Source organism: Pinus tabuliformis, chromosome 6 (assembly GCF_031772625.1).
Source record: "Pinus tabuliformis cultivar Carrire ecotype Pingquan chromosome 6, CPIR1, whole genome shotgun sequence".
NCBI classification, from domain to species: Eukaryota; Viridiplantae; Streptophyta; class Pinopsida; order Pinales; family Pinaceae; genus Pinus; species Pinus tabuliformis.
Window position 1 is genome coordinate 965,588,960 of NC_142292.1, and position 10,013 is coordinate 965,598,972.

The following is a 10,013-nucleotide window of genomic DNA, read 5'->3' on the forward strand; positions in this document are numbered from 1 at the left end:
TTGTTTTATAATCCTATAATTTGAGTTGAGCTGATGATGAATATCAATACCTAAATATGTGTATGAAGAAACCTTCTCCAAGTAATTGTTATCATAGATGAAATTGTCATGGTTGATATTTTTGGATTGAATTATCATGACTTTAGTCTTGTCGGTATTAACAGTCACACCCATCTTGGAGCCGTAATCATGGAAGATTTTAAGTTGTTTTTCAAGATCCTCGTTGCTTTTGGCAAGAAGAACAATATTGTGAGCATAGAGGAGAAGAGTAATGGTCATACCAGTGAGCTTGGGGCCAGCGCATCTTGCAAATCCCTAATACACTTCTAGCTTATCAATGTAAATGCAAAAAATGGTAGGGGATAGGGGACACCATATCTAAACATTGATATTGCATTTAATTTCTTTAGACCAACCTGTTATCACTAAAAATTTTGTGGCCAAAATTGCTCAGACTAGCTGAAGGACAAACTGTTTTTGCAGCGCATAAATCCGTTAGCAGTTTCGCAGCGCCACCTGTTTTAGTGATTTCGTAGCGAAAAACACCGACCTTGCACTGGCTGCGCTACAAAATTGGGAAATGACAGATATTTAAGGTGAATTGATGGAAACACTGCAGGAAACGAGGTTTGTCAAGCTGTTATATGTGGGCCTGTACTCCATTGAAGGAAGAGGATCATATGGTTCGTTTGCAATATGCATATTCTCATTGTTGTCACTTCATTGTTTTTGGCAAACGCTGGGCCTGCAGCCAATGTAAGAGTTGACAATTATATATGAGGCACAACGAAAGCCTGATGAAGGGAGTGGCCTCCTGTCAATAGTAGGGAAAAAGCATTTATTCAATTCGGTTGAAGTGACAGATGTTCCTGCAGATACTAGGGATAAAGATGAAACTGTGGAGAATGAATTCTTTGATACCCGTCAGGACTTTCTTAGCTTTTGTCAAGGAGATCACTACCAATATGATACTTTGCCACGTGCCAAGCGTTCTTCCACGATGGTTCTTTATCATTTACATAATCCTACAGCACCTGCATTTGTAACCACATATAATACCTATCACCATGATATTGAAACAGGGCAGGGATGGCGTTGTGAAAGATATTTCAAGTTCCAAGAAAAGGTTGCGCCTGAGGGGAACTGAAGATGTAATTCTTGGACAGTATGAGGGCTATACAGAAGATACCAACAAAGGAGGAAATCATCCTATAACTCTGAGGGACAATTACAGGTTATGGGCAGAAATGAGTTCTTTGCGGTCTGAGTTTTCACTACATATGTGAAGTTGTAATAGCAACACCTGGCCGTCTGCTTGACTGTCTTGAAAGAAAATATGCTGTCCTGAATCAATGCGACTATGTTGTTCTGGTCAAGGAAAGAATGTTTCGTTATGTGCGCTTCAATAATCTATCCGTTCAGAACTATGAAGAATATCTTAATAAGAACCCACTTGCACATCCCGGAATAGATTTGACTGTGACAGTTTTGACAACTGGATTTTGGCTAAGTTACAAGTCATTTGATCTTAATCTACCTGCTGAGATGGTTAAATGTGTTGAGGTGTTCAAAGAGCTTTATCAAACAAAAACTAAACATCGGAAGCTTACATGGATATATTCTTTGGGAACCTGTAATATTATTGGGAAGTTTGATCCTAAGCCAATGGAACTTATTGTGACAACTCATCAGGCATCTGCACTTTTGCTGTTCAATGCGTCAGAGAGGCTAAGTTATTCTGAAATCAAGTCTCAGTTGAATTGAACCGATGAAGATATTGTCAGATTGCGGCACTCCCTTGCATGCGCAAAATACAAAATCCTTAATAAAAAACCAAACACAAAAAAAACTGTGGCGCAAAGTTCCATGGAAAATTTTAGGGGCTAATGTTCGCCCAGTGGGCTAATTTTCTATGATTTTTCCACAAAAAAAATTCGCCAATTTCCAATTTTATAAAAGATGATTCGCCCAAATTTTAGAATATAAAATTATTTTACCTTAAAAATCGCCAACATTATATAGAGACTATATATAAAATAATTATAAATTTGATTAATTTTACAAATATATCAATAAACATTTATAATTTGCATGTTAGGGATTAGTGAGATTCGCCAATGTTTTAAACTTCAAGAAAATTTCCCATCCTTAAAATTTTCCTTGGCGCAAACAGATTATTTTGAATTCAACGCAAAATTCACCGACAAAATGAGGAGAATAAAGATTCCTTTTCCACCGGTGGATGAGAAGAAAAAAGTTATTGAGGATGTAGATAAAGCTCGGCGTTATGCTATTGATGCATCAATTGTAAGAATCATGAAGAGCCGAAAAGTTTTATCTCACCAGCAGTTAGTGACGGAGTGCGTTGAGCAACTGGAACGGATGTTCGAGCCTGATTTCAAGGCAATCAAGAAGGGCCGCAATGTGGCTTATGAAACGGACTTTCTGCATACCATCAGAGCAGGGTAGTAAACACGTGGCATTTTAAATTAGGCCTGGGTTGGGTTTGAATGTTCCGAGGAGAACCTGATATGCAAACTGGTATCTACAGGTTGCCATTGACAGGGTGAGGGCGCTGGATCGTTTAGCTGGTAATGGGCAGGAGAACGATTTGCTTTGAGATTGAGAAATAATCTAAAAGCATTCAGATCCGCGTCCGGACCTTAAAATGACGGCCATGGATGATCTTGCCAGCCCAAAGAAGAGAGTCCCACACAAGGGTGTCGAGCTCGCGTGCATAATTGTGTTCTGGATTTGGTTTCCACTTTTGGTTTCCTGAAGGTCTACTTGGGCTGAGAGAAAGCATTTGCGTTGTCTAGCTTTGCTGTGACCGGGATCCAGCATGTTCAGTTTTGTTTAAATCATTTCTCTGGCGGTGTGTATATTGGCAAGCCTCGTAGTAATACATGGGATCAGTCTCAGACAAATGGAACCTTGGCTATGATCTACTTGGGAACCATCACCTTCCTTCAATCTTTCTGGAAGGCAGCATCTCTATGGGAATGCTTAGTACTGCAGCGTGTGTTTTGAAAATGGATGTGTTTGGGCCAATAGCTGATAATGCAAGTGGAATTGTGGAAATGAGTCAACAGCCTGAAAGTGTTGATATAGCTATTCCAGAGGTATTTCTTAGAGGATATGCTGTTTTTGTTGCTTGCAATCGATTTGCAGTCCTTGATAAGATTAATATCCAAGTGATGATAAAAATCTCAGAAATGAGGTGACTAAGAGGTGTAGTCTTCCAGCAACTGTAGATGCAATCTTTTATGCAGGTGAAAAATCTGTCAAGCAGTGCGAGGATCAACAAGTCTATTTATGCAAAGTTTAAAGTAGATGAGCCAAAACCATGTCAAGATAAATGAGGCTCAAGACAGTTAGGCTTTGATGTTAAAGCTGTGTTTTGTGATTACACAGCAGTTTCGTAGCGCGCTACGAAACTGCTGTAGCTGCATGTTTCAGTTGAGCCAGTTAATTATGTGCATGTGACTGCAAATCTTTTTGAAAGTTCGGTTATCACACAGGTATATGGGAAAAATGGCCAGCACATCGAAGACGTGGCAGCCTGTGCTATTTTGAGTAATCAAAGATAAAAGGAACGCTTCTTTGGATTCGAATATGGTAAGGCGCATCAAAGACCGACAAACAGGGGCCTATGTTTCAGGATAACAGAAATGTCATTAAAGACAAACATGGAGCATTAAAGGTTCATTACAGCCAAACTAAAAGAAGCCATTTGTCAGAGAATGAACATATTCTCTCATTTTCCTCGCAGGAGCACCAGTTTGATTGTAATAAATGCTATTTCCAGCATGATGTAGAAGTAGAGTTTTAATTGTTTTAGGATTCCAGCGCTGTTAATGAATAGTTAGCTGTAATTATTAGTTAGTTAAAGGTTAGTAGGTGTCATTATAGGTAGAATCGAGCTCCCCTCATGCTGGAGGAGGAAGCTCCAAGTAGTTAGAATCATATTCATATATATAGCTAGATCATCGATGTACTTGGGGTTGGAGATTTATAAAAGAAACAGAGTTTTTATATTGGCTAATGTAAAAGACTTTTGACAGTAATAGAAAGATTACTTTTTCTTCCCAAGATTCATCTTGTGTTCAAAGGCTCAGAATATATGTGGTTTTGTCTTTATCCTTTCTGTTTTACAGCTCAATAGACATGCAATCACTCTGAATTCACCTAGTGCTCAGACTTCCTGTGTATGTTTATGAGTTGAGGTTCTTTTTGAGAAATGTTCTGAGTGTTTAAACATTATATGCCTTGGCTTCCATGATTGAGTAGTTAATAGTTTACTGCAGAGGTGTTTGACTCCATGAGCCCAATGGAAGAAGTGTTATTTTGTTGTTCCAACCAGCTTATTTTCATGTACTGTTTGAAGAGTTAGCCATCTTTTCTTGTTATTAATCCATATCAAAAATCTGTGAGAGAGCCCTCTCTGACTAAGGAGGCTAAGCCTTAGTCTAAAGCCTGGTTTGAAATAGTTGCATGAGATCTTGCTAAGTAGCAGCCCTTAGTACACGATTTTGTGATAACATTTTGGTGCGTCTGCCGGGAGCCTGAAGTCTATTCATTCCCGAAATTTAGAGGCTGAACTTCTGAAGGTAGCAGGAGCTCAGACATCTTTTTGAGGCTGCAAAACTACCTTGGCGACTCCACACAGCAAATAACAAATTAGAAGGTGACTCCACTGCTAGAAGATCAGTAGCTTGATGAAGTTTCAAGATGGATTCTACTGCAAGAATGAATGCCAGGTATGCTCCTATGGATCGGTCTCATATCCCTGGTTTTCCAAATCCTATGCCAGAGGTTGATTGGTTAGATGATCTTCCAATATTCAAAGATGAAAAGAAGGATAATGCTGCTCTCCATTTGGTTAAATTCCATATGCATGTACGCAGTCTTAAGGTTCATTTCCCTGAAGATTGTCTCATGAAAATGTTTATGACCACTTTAGAAGGAAAAGCATGGTCTTGGTATAAAAGTCTGGAAAATGGTTCAATCTATTCGCTTGCTAGTTTTCATGATGTGTTCTGTGAAATGTATAAAGAATGTTATCCTTCTTTGTTGTTGCTCAAAGATTGCTGTAGGCATTCTTTAAATCTTATTCAGTACTTGGAGGATTGTTATGGTGATGATGAATTTATGGATGAAGAAATTTTAGAGGCTCTCCATAACAATGCATTCCAGCACCAAGGAGAGGGTATAACATCTCATGAAACGCAGCATGAGGAGCAGCAGGGGTTTAGTTGTGAAACCCATGTTTCATCCTTTGATATTGATGTAGAGATGCAGCAGATTGGTCCGGCTTCAGATCATGATGAAGATGAAATTGATTGCACCCAGCAAGAAGAAATATTGGAGGAAATTTTCTATGACCCTCAGGCAGAGGAAAAGCTTGCTCAATTTTGTAATTCCTTGCAGCAGCTTACTTCAAATAATGATCATAGTAGTGAGGAAAATTACATTGTTTGTGAGCATCATTCAGAAAGGCAGTTGGATAGCATATCAAATAAATTTGGTGTGGCTAAAGATAAGTTGCCTAAAGATACAGAAAGTCTTGAGAATCAGCAAACTAACCATGTGTTTTTTGACCCTATAGCTGAATACATGGAAAAGATTTACTGTTCAGGCGGCTTCCAGTTATATTTTCATGTTGAAGAACAGTTACACCTCATGCTGCCTCGGTTACTTCAGTATCTGATTTATTTTTGTTTCAAGCACAGCCAAAGGACTCAAATGTCAGATAAGATAAATGATTGGCTACATTGGAAATATCATGTTGCTTGAGCTACAAGTGGAGCTTGCAGCTGATAGGGTAGGTAGGTATAGGTAAATGCAAATAAGCTCAAGGTCAACTGAGCATTTTTCAGTAGATGTAGTTTTCTTTCTCCTACAGTCATGCTTGTCAAGCAAATTTCTGTTTGTCATAAATGGATAAGGCACTAGACCTGCGAGTTCTTAGTGTACCACAAGGGCACACTATCCCAAGTGGAGCCACTGTTATCACTAAAAATTTTGTGGCCAAAATTGCTCAGACTAGCTGAAGGACAAACTGTTTTTGCAGCGCATAAATCCGTTAGCAGTTTCGCAACGCCACCTGTTTTAGTGATTTCGTAGCGAAAAACACCGACCTTGCACTGGCTGCGCTACAAAATTGGGAAATGACAGATATTTAAGGTGAATTGATGGAAACACTGCAGGAAACGAGGTTTGTCAAGCTGTTATATGTGGGCCTGTACTCCATTGAAGGAAGAGGATCATATGGTTCGTTTGCAATATGCATACTCTCATTTGTGTCACTTCATTGTTTCTGGCAAATGTTGGGCTTGCAGCCAATGTAAGAGTTGACAATTATATATGAGGCACAACAAAAGCCTGATGAAGGGAGTGGCCTCCTGTCAACAGTAGGGAAAAAGCATTTATTTAATTCGGTTGAAGTGACAGATGTTCCTGCAGATACTAGGGATAAAAGATGAAATTGTGGAGAATGAATTCTTTGATACCCGTCAGGACTTTCTTAGCTTTTGTCAAGGAGATCACTATCAATATGATACTTTGCCACGTGCCAAGCGTTCTTCCACGATGGTTCTTTATCATTTACATAATCCTACAACACCTGCATTTGTAACCACATACAATACCTGTCACCATGATATTGAAACAGGGCAGGGATGGCGTTGTGAAAGATATTTCCAGTTCCAAGAAAAGGTTGCGCCTGAGGGGAGCTGAAGATGTAATTCTTGGACAGTATGAGGGCTATACAGAAGATACCAACAGAGGAGGAAATCATCCTATAACTCTGAGGGACAATTACAGGTTATGGGCAGAAATGAGTTCTCTGCGGTCTGAGTTTTCACTATATATGTGAAGTTGTAATAGCAACACCTGGCCGTCTGCTTGACTGTCTTGAAAGAAAATATGCTGTCCTGAATCAATGCGACTATGTTGTTCTGGTCAAGGAAAGAATGTTTCGTTATGTGCGCTTCAATAATCTATCCGTTCAGAACTATGAAGAATATCTTAATAAGAACCCACTTGCGCATCCCGGAATAGATTTGACTGTGACAGTTTTGACAACTGGATTTTGGCTAAGTTACAAGTCATTTGATCTTAATCTACCTGCTGAGATGGTTAAATGTGTTGAGGTGTTCAAAGAGCTTTATCAAACAAAAACTAAACATCGGAAGCTTACATGGATATATTCTTTGGGAACCTGTAATATTATTGGGAAGTTTGATCCTAAGCCAATGGAACTTATTGTGACAACTCATCAGGCATCTGCACTTTTGCTGTTCAATGCGTCAGAGAGGCTAAGTTATTCTGAAATCAAGTCTCAGTTGAATTGAACCGATGAAGATATTGTCAGATTGCGACACTCCCTTGCATGCGCAAAATACAAAATCCTCAATAAAAAACCAAACACAAAAAAAATTGTGGCGCAAACAGATTATTTTGAATTCAACGCAAAATTCACCGACAAAATGAGGAGAATAAAGATTCCTTTTCCACCGATGGATGAGAAGAAAAAAGTTATTGAGGATGTAGATAAAGCTCGGCGTTATGCTATTGATGCATCAATTGTAAGAATCATGAAGAGCCGAAAAGTTTTATCTCACCAGCAGTTAGTGACGGAGTGCGTTGAGCAACTGGAACGGATGTTCGAGCCTGATTTCAAGGCAATCAAGAAGGGCCGCAATGTGGCTTATGAAACGGACTTTCTGCATACCATCAGAGCAGGGTAGTAAACACGTGGCATTTTAAATTAGGCCTGGGTTGGGTTTGAATGTTCCGAGGAGAACATGATATGCAAACTGGTATCTACAGGTTGCCATTGACAGGGTGAGGGCGCTGGATCGTTTAGCTGGTAATGGGCAGGAGAACGATTTGCTTTGAGATTGAGAAATAATCTAAAAGCATTCAGATCCGCGTCCGGACCTTAAAATGACGGCCATGGATGATCTTGCCAGCCCAAAGAAGAGAGTCCCACACAAGGGTGTCGAGCTCACGTGCATAATTGTGTTCTGGATTTGGTTTCCACTTTTGGTTTCCTGAAGGTCTACTTGGGCTGAGAGAAAGCGTTTGTGTTGTCTAGCTTTGCTGTGACCGGGATCCAGCATGTTCAGTTTTGTTTAAATCATTTCTCTGGCGGTGTGTATATTGGCAAGCCTCGTAGTAATACATGGGATCAGTCTCAGACAAATGGAACCTTATCTACTTGGGAACCATCACCTTCCTTCAATCTGTCTGGAAGGCAGTATCTCTATGGGAATGCTTAGTACTACAGCGTGTGTTTTGAAAATGGATGTGTTTGGGCCAATAGCTGATAATGCAAGTGGAATTGTGGAAATGAGTCAACAGCCTGAAAGTGTTGATATAGCTATTCCAGAGGTATTTCTTAGAGGATATGTTGTTTTTGTTGCTTGCAATTGATTTGCAGTCCTTGATAAGATTAATATCCAAGTGATGATAAAAATCTCAGAAATGAGGTGACTAAGAGGTGTAGTCTTCCAGCAACTGTAGATGCAATCTTTTATGCAGGTGAAAAATCTGTCAAGCAGTGCGAGGATCAACAAGTCTATTTATGCAAAGTTTAAAGTAGATGAGCCAAAACCATGTCAATATAAATGAGGCTCAAGACAGTTAGGCTTTGATGTTAAAGCTGTGTTTTGTGATTACACAGCAGTTTCGTAGCGCGCTACGAAACTGCTGTAGCTGCATGTTTCAGTTGAGCCAGTTAATTATGTGCATGTGACTGCAAATCTTTTTGAAAGTTCGGTTATCACACAGGTATATGGGAAAAATGGCCAGCACATCGAAGACGTGGCAGCCTGTGCTATTTTGAGTAATCAAAGATAAAAGGCACGCTTCTTTGGATTCGAATATGGTAAGGCGCATCAAAGACCGACAAACAGGGGCCTATGTTTCAGGATAACAGAAATGTCATTAAAGACAAACATGGAGCATTAAAGGTTCATTACAGCCAAACTAAAAGAATCCATTTGTCAGAGAATGAACCTATTCTCTCATTTTCCTCGCAGGAGCACCAGTTTGATTGTAATAAATGCTATTTCCAGCATGATGTAGAAGTAGAGTTTTAATTGTTTTAGGATTCCAGCGCTGTTAATGAATAGTTAGTTGTAATTATTAGTTAGTTAAAGGTTAGTAGGTGTCATTATAGGTAGAATCGAGCTCCCCTCATGCTGGAGGAGGAAGCTCCAAGTAGTTAGAATCATATTCATATATATAGCTAGATCATCGATGTATTTGGGGTTGGAGATTTATAAAAGAAACAGAGTTTTTATATTGGCTAATGTAAAAGACTTTTGACAGTAATAGAAAGATTACTTTTTCTTCCCAAGATTCATCTTATGTTCAAAGGCTCAGAATATATGTGGTTTTGTCTTTATCCTTTCTGTTTTACAGCTCAATAGACATGCAATCACTCTGAATTCACCTAGTGCTCAGACTTCCTGTGTATGTTTATGAGTTGAGGTTCTTTTTGAGAAATGTTCTGAGTGTTTAAACATTATATGCCTTGGCTTCCATGATTGAGTAGTTAATAGTTTACTGCAGAGGTGTTTGACTCCATGAGCCCAATGGAAGAAGTGTTATTTTGTTGTTCCAACCAGCTTATTTTCATGTACTGTTTGAAGAGTTAGCCATCTTTTCTTGTTATTAATCCATATCAAAAATCTGTGAGAGAGCCCTCTCTGACTAAGGAGGCTAAGCCTTAGTCTAAAGCCTGGTTTGAAATAGTTGCATGAGATCTTGCTAAGTAGCAGCCCTTAGTACACGATTTTGTGATAACACAACCCTCAATGGTATTAAGCCTAGTGACAACGTTCTTTATAATTGAATCACAAAAACCCTCAACTTGAAAGAGGAACCATTATCCCTTCAAGTCTTTTCCATAACTTGCCCTGAGGAATTGTGTCAAAAGATTTTCTAAAGCCAATAAAACAACACACAAATTTAGTTTTACTATTGCAACATTCCTCAACAAT

At 39.1% G+C, this 10,013-nt stretch overlaps 1 pseudogene; it reads left to right on the forward strand.

Moving 5' to 3' along the window:
- The first annotated feature begins 2,906 nt into the window (after positions 1-2,906).
- Positions 2,907-7,902, forward strand: LOC149262198 (cullin-1-like; annotated as a pseudogene).
- Positions 7,903-10,013: the final 2,111 nt, after the last annotated feature.